The following is a 9,123-nucleotide window of genomic DNA, read 5'->3' as shown; positions in this document are numbered from 1 at the left end:
CCACACCACTGGGCCATGGGAGGGGCAGCCCCTGGACAACCGGAGGGTGGGATGTCACCGTCATGCAGGGGGTGTGTGTCGCTGTGCCTGGCAGCTGTGCGGATATGATTCTCTTTCCCCCCGACTTCATCTGCGCCCCCTTCCCCAGCCTCAGGGCCAGGTGGTGAGAGAGTGGGTGGAGCTAATTCTATGCTGATGTCTGGTGTTGGGTGGGGCCTGCGTTGGGGTGGGAGGGTGGCAGCCTGACTGTGGCAGGAGAGTGGATTGGCCCTGCCTGTGGTCCTCGCCATCCAAGGGGGTGTCAGGGCCGGGCCTGCTGGGCTGGGGGAAAGGGACGGGATGGGCTGCAGAGTGCGGCCTGGCCCCTGAGGGCCCTCAGGCCCTTACACTACCCGTGCCTCATGCCTGCTGTTCTGGGACCTCTGGGCAAAGGAAGAGATGAGTTCTTCCCTGCAGCTGACCTGTGGTTCTCAAGCCAGCCTGCTCCTCGATGTGCATGGCCAGAGCTGGGCGGTCAGGTGAGGGGTTCTCTGCAGTTCTGGGGGTCCCCAGAGCAGAGGAAAGGGTGAGGGAGATATCAGCCAAACACCTAGTGTGTGCCCACCTCTGACTCCCAGTGCCTCCCTGAATCCTTTCCACAGCACCACTGAACAGATGTGGAAAGGGAGGCTCAGTGAGGCAAAGTGACCTGTCCAAGGTCACACAGTCTGACCTCTGGGGGCAGGACATGGATGAGGAGTTCTTGGTCTCACAAACTAAGTGCACCCAGGCCTCACATACATATACTGACTATTTCAACTCTTCAGTCTGGGAACCTGCTGGGTGCCTGACACACTGCTTGGTTGGGGCTACATGGAGTTGGGGGGATCACCGGGCTCCGGCACTGGTAGCAGAGAGATGAGTAGACCACCGGTTTATGGCGTGGGCCAGTGGTTCTTACCTAGGGTTTGCCCACCCAGGGACACGGTGGCCCTGTCTGGGGAGATTTCTGGTTCTCATAGCTGGCAACGGGGGTGTTACTAGCTTCTAGGGACAGAGGCCGGATACGCTGCTGAGCCTCCTGTAACGTGCAGAGCAGCCCCACGACAGTGAGAGCCGTGGCCCAGGACATCAGTTGTGCTGAGGCTGAGTCCCCCTGGTGTAGATGAGCCACCAGGACGGAGCAGGCCCCTGGGGCCGGCAGCCACCGGGAGGGTTGAGCACCCCGGCTTGAGGGCCACTGTATAGGCAGGACTGCCGGGCGGGAGCCCAGGTTTAAAGTCCCACTATCCAGACCCTGCTGAGGCTCCCACTGGCCAAACCTGAGAGGCCCACTGATGGGCTCTCAGAAGACATGCAGCCCAGTCCCACTGTGACCCTTTACACTGAGGGGAAACTGAGACTCTTGCCCAAGATGCCAGAACCAGGCAGAGGCCGAGCAGGGAGTCAGATGCAAGTCATCTGGCGCCAGATTGCAGCCCTGCCGCGTACATGGCACAGGCCTTGGGGCCTGTGAATGGCCCTTCACTGGGCTGCAAATGTGCTTGAGGGCTCTGTCGGGGGGGTTGCCTTGGCCCGGACACTGTCCTGGGGCCCTGGACAGGGTGCCCTGGTGCCGGCCTCAGGCAGGCTCTCCTCTTCCTTCCAGCAAAGAGTAACGCCTCTCAATCCAGCATCGCCTCCCTGCCCTCCTGGGCTGCTGCCCCCGCAGAGCCTCAGCCTCAGCCAAGGTAACAGTACCCACCACCCCTGAGCTCCAAACTGGGTCCAGATTCACAGCCCAAGGCAGGAGGGGGCCGCACAGACTGGCCCCCTGGGGAGTACAAGACACAGAGTCTGTCTGTGGGCCTACAGCTGACCTGGTGGGCTGCCCTTGGAAATCCCTGGCTCCAGCTTTCTCAAACATGCCCAGGTTTACATTCCTTGCCAGGCCTTGAAGGCCCTCGAGAGCCAGGGGAGGCCTGCCTGCCTAGGGCCTGGTGCCTAGCATGCCCTCACCCAGCCTGGCACCCTCTCAACAGCTGGATCAGATGCCACGGCTCTTCAAGGTGAGCCCGCACCACCTCCCAGGTGTCCCCTCTGCCTTCCCACAGCCCAGGCCTCTGCGTGTCTTCCTGCCCTTGTCCATTAGTGCTGTTCCCACCTGGCCTCTGGGACCCTCAGGATGTCCCTCGGTCATGCATCTGCCCTGCTGTGGCATCTGGGGGTCCTGGGGGTAAACTGGAGGGCCCCTGAGACCCAGGCCAGCCTTCCCCACCCTCTGTATTGCTACTGTCCATTTCCATCTGACCCTCTTCCCCAAATCCGGAGCTCATGGGGGGCATGCCTGGCACCTGGCACAGAGTAGGTGCTCAGTGAAACATGCTGAGTGACTGAATGCATGAATGCACGCAAGAGTAAACACGAGTGAGTGATTTCTCCTGCCAACCAGTCACTTATCATCCTGCCAGCCACCCAGTTTTGTAAATGCTCTCCCTTCCCCAGGCCCAGGTAACTTTGATTACCAAGCACCTACTGGGTGCCAAGCCCTCTCCCAGCACATTCACACATGCTACCCAAGCTTTGCAGCAGCTACGTGATCTTCATGGAACCTCTTCTTTACCCCTAGTCTTTATTTTGAATACTTTCTGACCCATAGAAAATTTATTACAGGCCAGTGGACCATTTGGTAATCTCTTGCCCCGTCTTTCTATGTATACTTATAAATGCAGCATATATTCACACATACATTGTTTCCATATCACTAAGAGTTGATATACAGATGTTCCTGGACATGTCATACCACTTTACTCCTAAATACTTCAGCGAGTGTTTCCTATAGCAAGGATATTTTCTTTAATAACACAATGTAAGTACAAAATTCAGGAAATTTAATATGTGATATAATGCTTTTATCTAATATACAGTCCTTAGTGAGATTTCCCAGTTGTCTCAATAAATGTTCTTCCAGGATGTTTTGTCTTGTTTGTTTAAATCCAGGATGCCTTCCAGGATCACCCAGGATCCTTAGTTGCCTTGTCTCTTCAGTTTCTTAATTTAGAATAGAGTCTGCCAACTTTACAGTGAAGAGCCAGATAGTAAATATTTTAAGCTTTACACCTGATATGATCTCTGTTGCAATTACTCAACTCTGCTATTGTAACAGAAAAGCAGCACAGACAATATAGAAATGGGCATGGCTGTTACAATAAAACTTTATTTATAAAAATCAGGTGATGGGCTGAATTTGGCCCGGAGGCTGACCTCCAATCTAGGAATTCTTCTCCCACCCCACTACCTTTTTAATTCCTCAGTATTTTATTATTAAACATTTCAGACACTGAAAAATTTTAACAATTTTGTAGTGAACACCCGCACACCCAGCACCTACATTGTCTCACACGCTTTATCAGGTAGCCCTCCATCCATCTTCATTTTGATGCATTTCAAAGCTGCAGATATGAATACCTCACCTGAAACATTTCATTGCCATTAACTATGTGAAGGAAGAATTCCTGCATTGACAATTTTGAAGTGTCCAGGCAGTGACTCTGCAAAAGTCCTCCATGTGGATTTATTAGATGGTTCACTCAAGATGACATGTGGGTTAAACACTTTGGATGGGACACCACTAAGGTAATGATGCTTCTGGGGAGCTCTTAAAAATGCCAGTTCTCGACCCTGGTCCTGGAGGTTCTGTTTGTACAGACCACGGGTGGGGGCCCAGAATCTATATTTTTAGCAAATCCTCTAAGTGGTTCTGTAGTTCAGCCAGCCTGGAAGTGAGCCCATTATTCCATACACTCTTCCATCAACACCTTAATAAAGTAGGTATTAGGATCCCAATTTGTCAGGTTAGAGAGTGGAGGCTCAGGTGGTGAATTCTGGAGCCAGAATCGGAGGCCTGGTCTGTTTGGTGCCTATGTCCTCCAAGTCGTCCTTTGCGCTAGACTGCCCCCTGCTGACTACAACGGTAATGCCGCTAGAAGTCTTACCTGTTGGTCCCGGGGCCTGTAGCTATCTTCAAGTCAGTGTTACAGCATGAAGGGCGTGAGGAGACTGCTGTCATGGCCACACCTGGTGGCGCATTTCATCAGAGTTCATCCAGTCCAGAAAGCTGTGGGTCTCTTGAGCCTGGGGCTCTGGGAGGCACAGCCTACACCTGGAGCCAGCATCCGCCCGAGTGTTCCACCCCCGACCTGTGAGCTCTCTCCCTTGCTTTCCTCCTGACCCAGCTACGGAGCTCCGAGGGGGAGGCCGAGAGCACCTTTGTCCTGGCGGTGGCGGAGCATCACTTCCACATGGGCAGCAGGCTGGTGGCTGCTGAGCCGGTCTCAGCAACACCATCAGGCTGGAACAGACCTTCCCCCAGGTGTGTATGGGGGGCGGCCAGGACAAGCTGGGAGGCTCGCGGGGGCAGCCCTCAGAGAAAAGGGGAATTGTCCTGGTTTCGGGACGACCCGGTATGGGCAGAGCTGTGAAGTGGGCAGAATGTGCTGGAATGGATCCTCAGCTGTCTTGATGTCCATTCTTCCCTCTGTTCCCTCCCTCCCTTCTACCACCTACTAGGTGCCTGACCAGGCCCTATTCCAGAAGCTGAAGAACAGCTTCTGTGGCCTGGAACAGAACTGATGAGTCCTTATTCTCATCAAGTATATGGTCTGGTAGGAAATTGACACTCAAAAAAATAACATAAATAATAATCTAGATGGTGACACATACTATAGAGAAAGCAGTGGGATGGTATGAGTGATTATGGCTGGGAAGCTATGCCCTAGGAGTAAAGGCCAGTAAAGTTAAGGAGGTGACATTCAAGCTAGCCCTGGATGACAAGTATCAGCCATGTGAAAATCTGGTGAAAGGGCATTTTAGGCAGAGGGAACAAAACATGCCAAGGTTCTGGGGCGGGACTGAGTTTGGCATGTTTTAGGAATGGCCACTGGACTGGAGCAGGGTGGCTGAGGGAGTAAATGGTGGGAGGCCTTGGGGGTCTGGTCAGGCAGGGCATGGCGAGCCACAGGGAGGAGTTTGTACTTTATTCTCTCTGAAGTTGGAAGCCTTTTGAGGCCAAGACTTAATTGATGATTTCAGACCTCTGACTGCTCTGTGGAGAGTGGCCTACAGGGGGCAGAAGAGAACAGTGAGGAAGCCCCTGTAGCCAACAGGACAGGAGATAATGATGTCTCAGGCCAAAGTGGGATGGCGGTGGCACCAAAGGCAAATGAACAGACACATGATAGATTGTACCTGTCTTAGTCTGACTTAGGCCCATAGGTCTTGGCATAGATCTTGCCCCCAAAGGGGCCAGTGATCAATGATCCAGTTGGCATGGCACCATGTCGGCAGCAACAGGGCCAAGCCTGGCAGACAGCCCAGCTGTCAGTGCACACAGCTAGAGGGGAGGGCGTGATAATCCTGCGTGATCGGGAGCCATTCTACCCGTGACTCAGTCCATTGACTGCTTTTCCCCTCTCCGTCCTCTAACACTTATATTGTCTTAGTCTTAGGATGGAAAGTCACAGCCCTCCACTTCGGGGGCTGCCCACAAGTCGAGCCGTCTGTATACCAAGCATCTTCAGGTATAGGGGCTTTTCCCTGCTGATAAGGACTCTCGCCTACCAATGGCTCAAGTGCAAGTTCTTCTTGCTTTCCACTCGTATACGTCACTTGCCCAAATAGGCATCGGAGATCTCCACTCAAGGGGGTATCGGAGAGGGTGCTATGCTGCTTCAAATCTGCGCCCCCATTTGGGCAGTGGATGTGTCTGTGCCGTGCCACTCCCTGGCTTTGGGTCCAGTCTCACACCCACCCCACGATGGGATAGGTGGTTATTACATTGGTCGGACCTATTCCGGTGATGGGCTCCATAGCCACCAAGGCGTGATACACAGAAGCCAGTTGCTCCTCTATTAATGGCTACCAGACCTCTGCTCCTTTCCATATTGGGACCAGAATGCAACAGGTTGGCATGTTCACTAAAAGAAATGCCAAAGGCCCCATCCGTAACCATCTCCATTTACATGAACACCTAGCTTGCAGGGCCTTCATGAATCCATTACACTCAAGGACTATAATGGCCTTGACTGCTTGCTTAGTAGCAGTGAACACAGCTGCACAGGTCTCATCATGGCCCCACCTGACGCCCTTTTGCACTGACTGGTATAAGGCCTTCAGAATTTGTGCGAAGTGCCAGATAAACACCCTCCAGGAGCCCAAAACACCCAAAAACTCTTGTATGATGGACTGCCACAGTGGTAGGGGTTGGGAAAGCCTGGAACTTGTCTATGACCACATCTGGGATAACTGTAGTTTTACCCAACCAGACAACCCCCAAGAACTTGACACACAAACCAGGTCCCTGAACCATCCCTGTCAAAATACCAACAGCATTCTTCAACAAACTGGAACAAATAGCTCTAAAAGTCATAGGGAACCACAAAAGACCCCAAATAGCCAAAGCAATCCTAAGAAGGAAGAATAAAGTGGGGGCAGAGGAGGCATTATGCTCCCCAACTTCAAGTTCTACTACACAGCCACAGTAATCAAGACAATTTGGTACTGGCACAAGAGCAGACCTGTAGATCAATGGAACAGAATAGAGGGCGCAGATATAACACACACATACACGGCCAATTCATATATGATAAAGGAACGACGGATGGACATACAATGGGGAAATGACAGCCTCTTCAACAGCTGGTGTTGGCAAAACTGGACAGTTACATGAGAGAGAGAGAATGAAATGGGATTACGGTCTAACTCCATACACATAAGTAAACTCAAAATGGATCAATGACCTGAATGTAAGTCATGAAACCATAAAACTCTTAGAAGTAAATCATAGGCAAAAGTCTCTTGAATATAAACATGAGCAGCTTTTTCATGAACATGCCTCCTCGGACAAGGGAAACAAAAGCAAAGATGAACAAGTGGGCCTCTATCCAAGTCAAAAGCTTCTGTACAGCAAAGGACACCATCAGTGGGAGAAAAAGGCATCTCTACAGTATGGGAGAATATATTCATAAATGACATATATCATAAGGGGTTGACAGCCAAAATATAAAGAGCTCAAGCACCTCCACAACCAAAAGGCAGGCAAATAACCCGACTAAAAAATAGGCAGAGGATCTGAACACACTTCTCCAAAGAAGAAATGCAGATGGCCAAATGGCCAACAGGCACATGTAAAGATGCTCCACATTGCTAATTATAAGAGAAATGCAAATTTAAACCGTAATGAGATATCACCTCACACCAGTCAGGATGACCACCATCCAAAAGACAGACAACAACGCATGCTGGCGAGGATGTGGAGAAAGGGGAACCCTTGTACACTGCTCGGGGGAATGGAAATTAGTTTAACCATTGTGGAAAGCATTATGGAGGTTCCTCAAAAAACTCAAGATAGAAATAACATTTGTCCCAGGAATTCCACTCCTAGGAATTTAACCTAAGAATGCAGCAACCCAGTTTGAAAAAGATATATGCACCCCTATGTTTATCACAGCACTACTTACAATAGCCAAGAAATGGAAGCAACCTAAGTGTCCATCAGTAGATGAATGGATAAAGAAGATGTGGTACATATACACAATGGAATATTAATCAGTCATAAGTAGAAAACAAATCCTACCATTTGCAACAACATGGATGGGGCTAGAGGGTATTATGCTCAGTGAAATAAGGCAGGCAGAGAAAGACAAGTATCAAATGATTTCACTCATATGTGGAGTATCAGAACAAAGAAAAAAACTGAAGGAACAAAACAACAGCAGAATCACAGAACCCAAAAAAGGACTAAGAGTTACCAAAGGGAAAGGGACTGGGGAGGATGGGTGGGAAAGGAGGGAGAAGGGGGAAAAGGGGGAAAAGGGGCATTATGATTAGCAGACATAATGTAGGGGGAAGCATGCGGAGGGCTGTATAGCACAGAGAAGTCATGTAGTGATTCTGTAGCATCTTACTACGCTGATGGACAGTGACTGTGACTGTACTTGGGTAGGTGGTGGGGACTTGATGATAGGGGGTCTAGTAACCACAATGTTGCTCATGTAATTGTAGATTAATGACACTAAATTAAAAAAATAAATAAATAAATGACTACCTGTCGATATGGACATGGCCTACTTCTACTCTCCACCCCTTGGGAACACCTATTGATATGGAGATGCACTAAGGCCAGGTGAGGGATTCTGGAAATATGGCAATTTTACCAACAGCCCAAACCCCCAGAAACTTTGACTCACAATCTCCTCGTGCCCCATTTTCTGCAATGGCACCTGTGCAAGAAAACTGGAGCACTGTAACCAGACTGTTAACATAAAATCATGACAATCCTCAAGCTGAGGATTCAGTTAGGTGCAAACTCCTATGCACATCAAGTCCATAGCTGGCCTGTTCCACAGGCAGTCAGCAGCTGAACGGGTAGGGAGTACACACAAGTCATGACAGGGAAGCTGCAGCTAGGGGGGCGCATACCAGGCCACAAGGACTGTAGAAGAAACTAGCTTTAAGGGCGATAAGATACTTGCTTTAATGACAGCAGCATAGACAAATCTTGTCCATCGGGAAGAATGCATGCAAGAGAGTGGTCCTGTGACTGGGCAGTGGCAGGAATGGGATCTCGTCCTGGTCTAGTATACCAGACTTTCAGCCCCCTCCCTGTGCGAGTTACAGATGGGTCAGTAGATAGGGCTATGGGGGGTACATGCACTGACCATAAAGATAAAACTAAACTGCCCCATAAGATGCTCCTACCTCCCGGATGATTTGGGAACACTACCATGATCTCTGGAGGCCAACTCTGCTATTACTCCAGGGACACACAGGAGGCCAGCTGACAAGCCTTTTCCCCAAGGTGCCAGATGGGCCAGTCATCACTAGTTCCATGTGTTGAAATGTTTGGGACTACGTCCACTCTACAGCTGGCTATATCCTGGTTTCAATAACTCCTCTTTGGTTTGCACACACAGTTGTATAGAAGAGGCAGCAATATGTGTGTTAGCTGTCGACAGAGCTCAAGGTTCCTCTTCAGGGCTTCTCATTCAAATGCCGTAGCACTGTCCATAAGCAAACTGACCAGCCCCATAGACTGACTATTGGTGTCCGACTTCAGGCCAGATTTCAACAAACCATTCTACGTCTCTATCATGCCTGCCCTGCTAA

At 50.4% G+C, this 9,123-nt stretch overlaps 1 long non-coding RNA gene across 3 annotated transcripts; it reads left to right on the top strand.

Moving 5' to 3' along the window:
• Window positions 1–417: 417 nt before the first annotated feature.
• Window positions 418–7,672, top strand: LOC130679172 (uncharacterized). 3 transcript variants are annotated; one of them, XR_008992213.1, is made up of 4 exons: window positions 418–518; window positions 1,628–1,709; window positions 2,728–2,827; window positions 3,411–7,672. It is a non-coding gene; the product is annotated as an uncharacterized LOC130679172 (long non-coding RNA). The 3 variants fall into 3 exon arrangements; XR_008992212.1 differs by lacking the exon at window positions 418–518 and having other exon boundaries at window positions 1,047–1,709; XR_008992214.1 differs by lacking the exons at window positions 418–518; window positions 3,411–7,672 and adding an exon at window positions 2,959–3,054 and having other exon boundaries at window positions 1,047–1,709.
• Window positions 7,673–9,123: the final 1,451 nt, after the last annotated feature.

This window comes from Manis pentadactyla, chromosome 10 (genome assembly GCF_030020395.1).
Source record: "Manis pentadactyla isolate mManPen7 chromosome 10, mManPen7.hap1, whole genome shotgun sequence".
Taxonomy (NCBI): domain Eukaryota; kingdom Metazoa; phylum Chordata; class Mammalia; order Pholidota; family Manidae; genus Manis; species Manis pentadactyla.
Note: the sequence above shows the minus strand (reverse complement) of the source record. Positions and strands in the feature narration are given on the sequence as shown.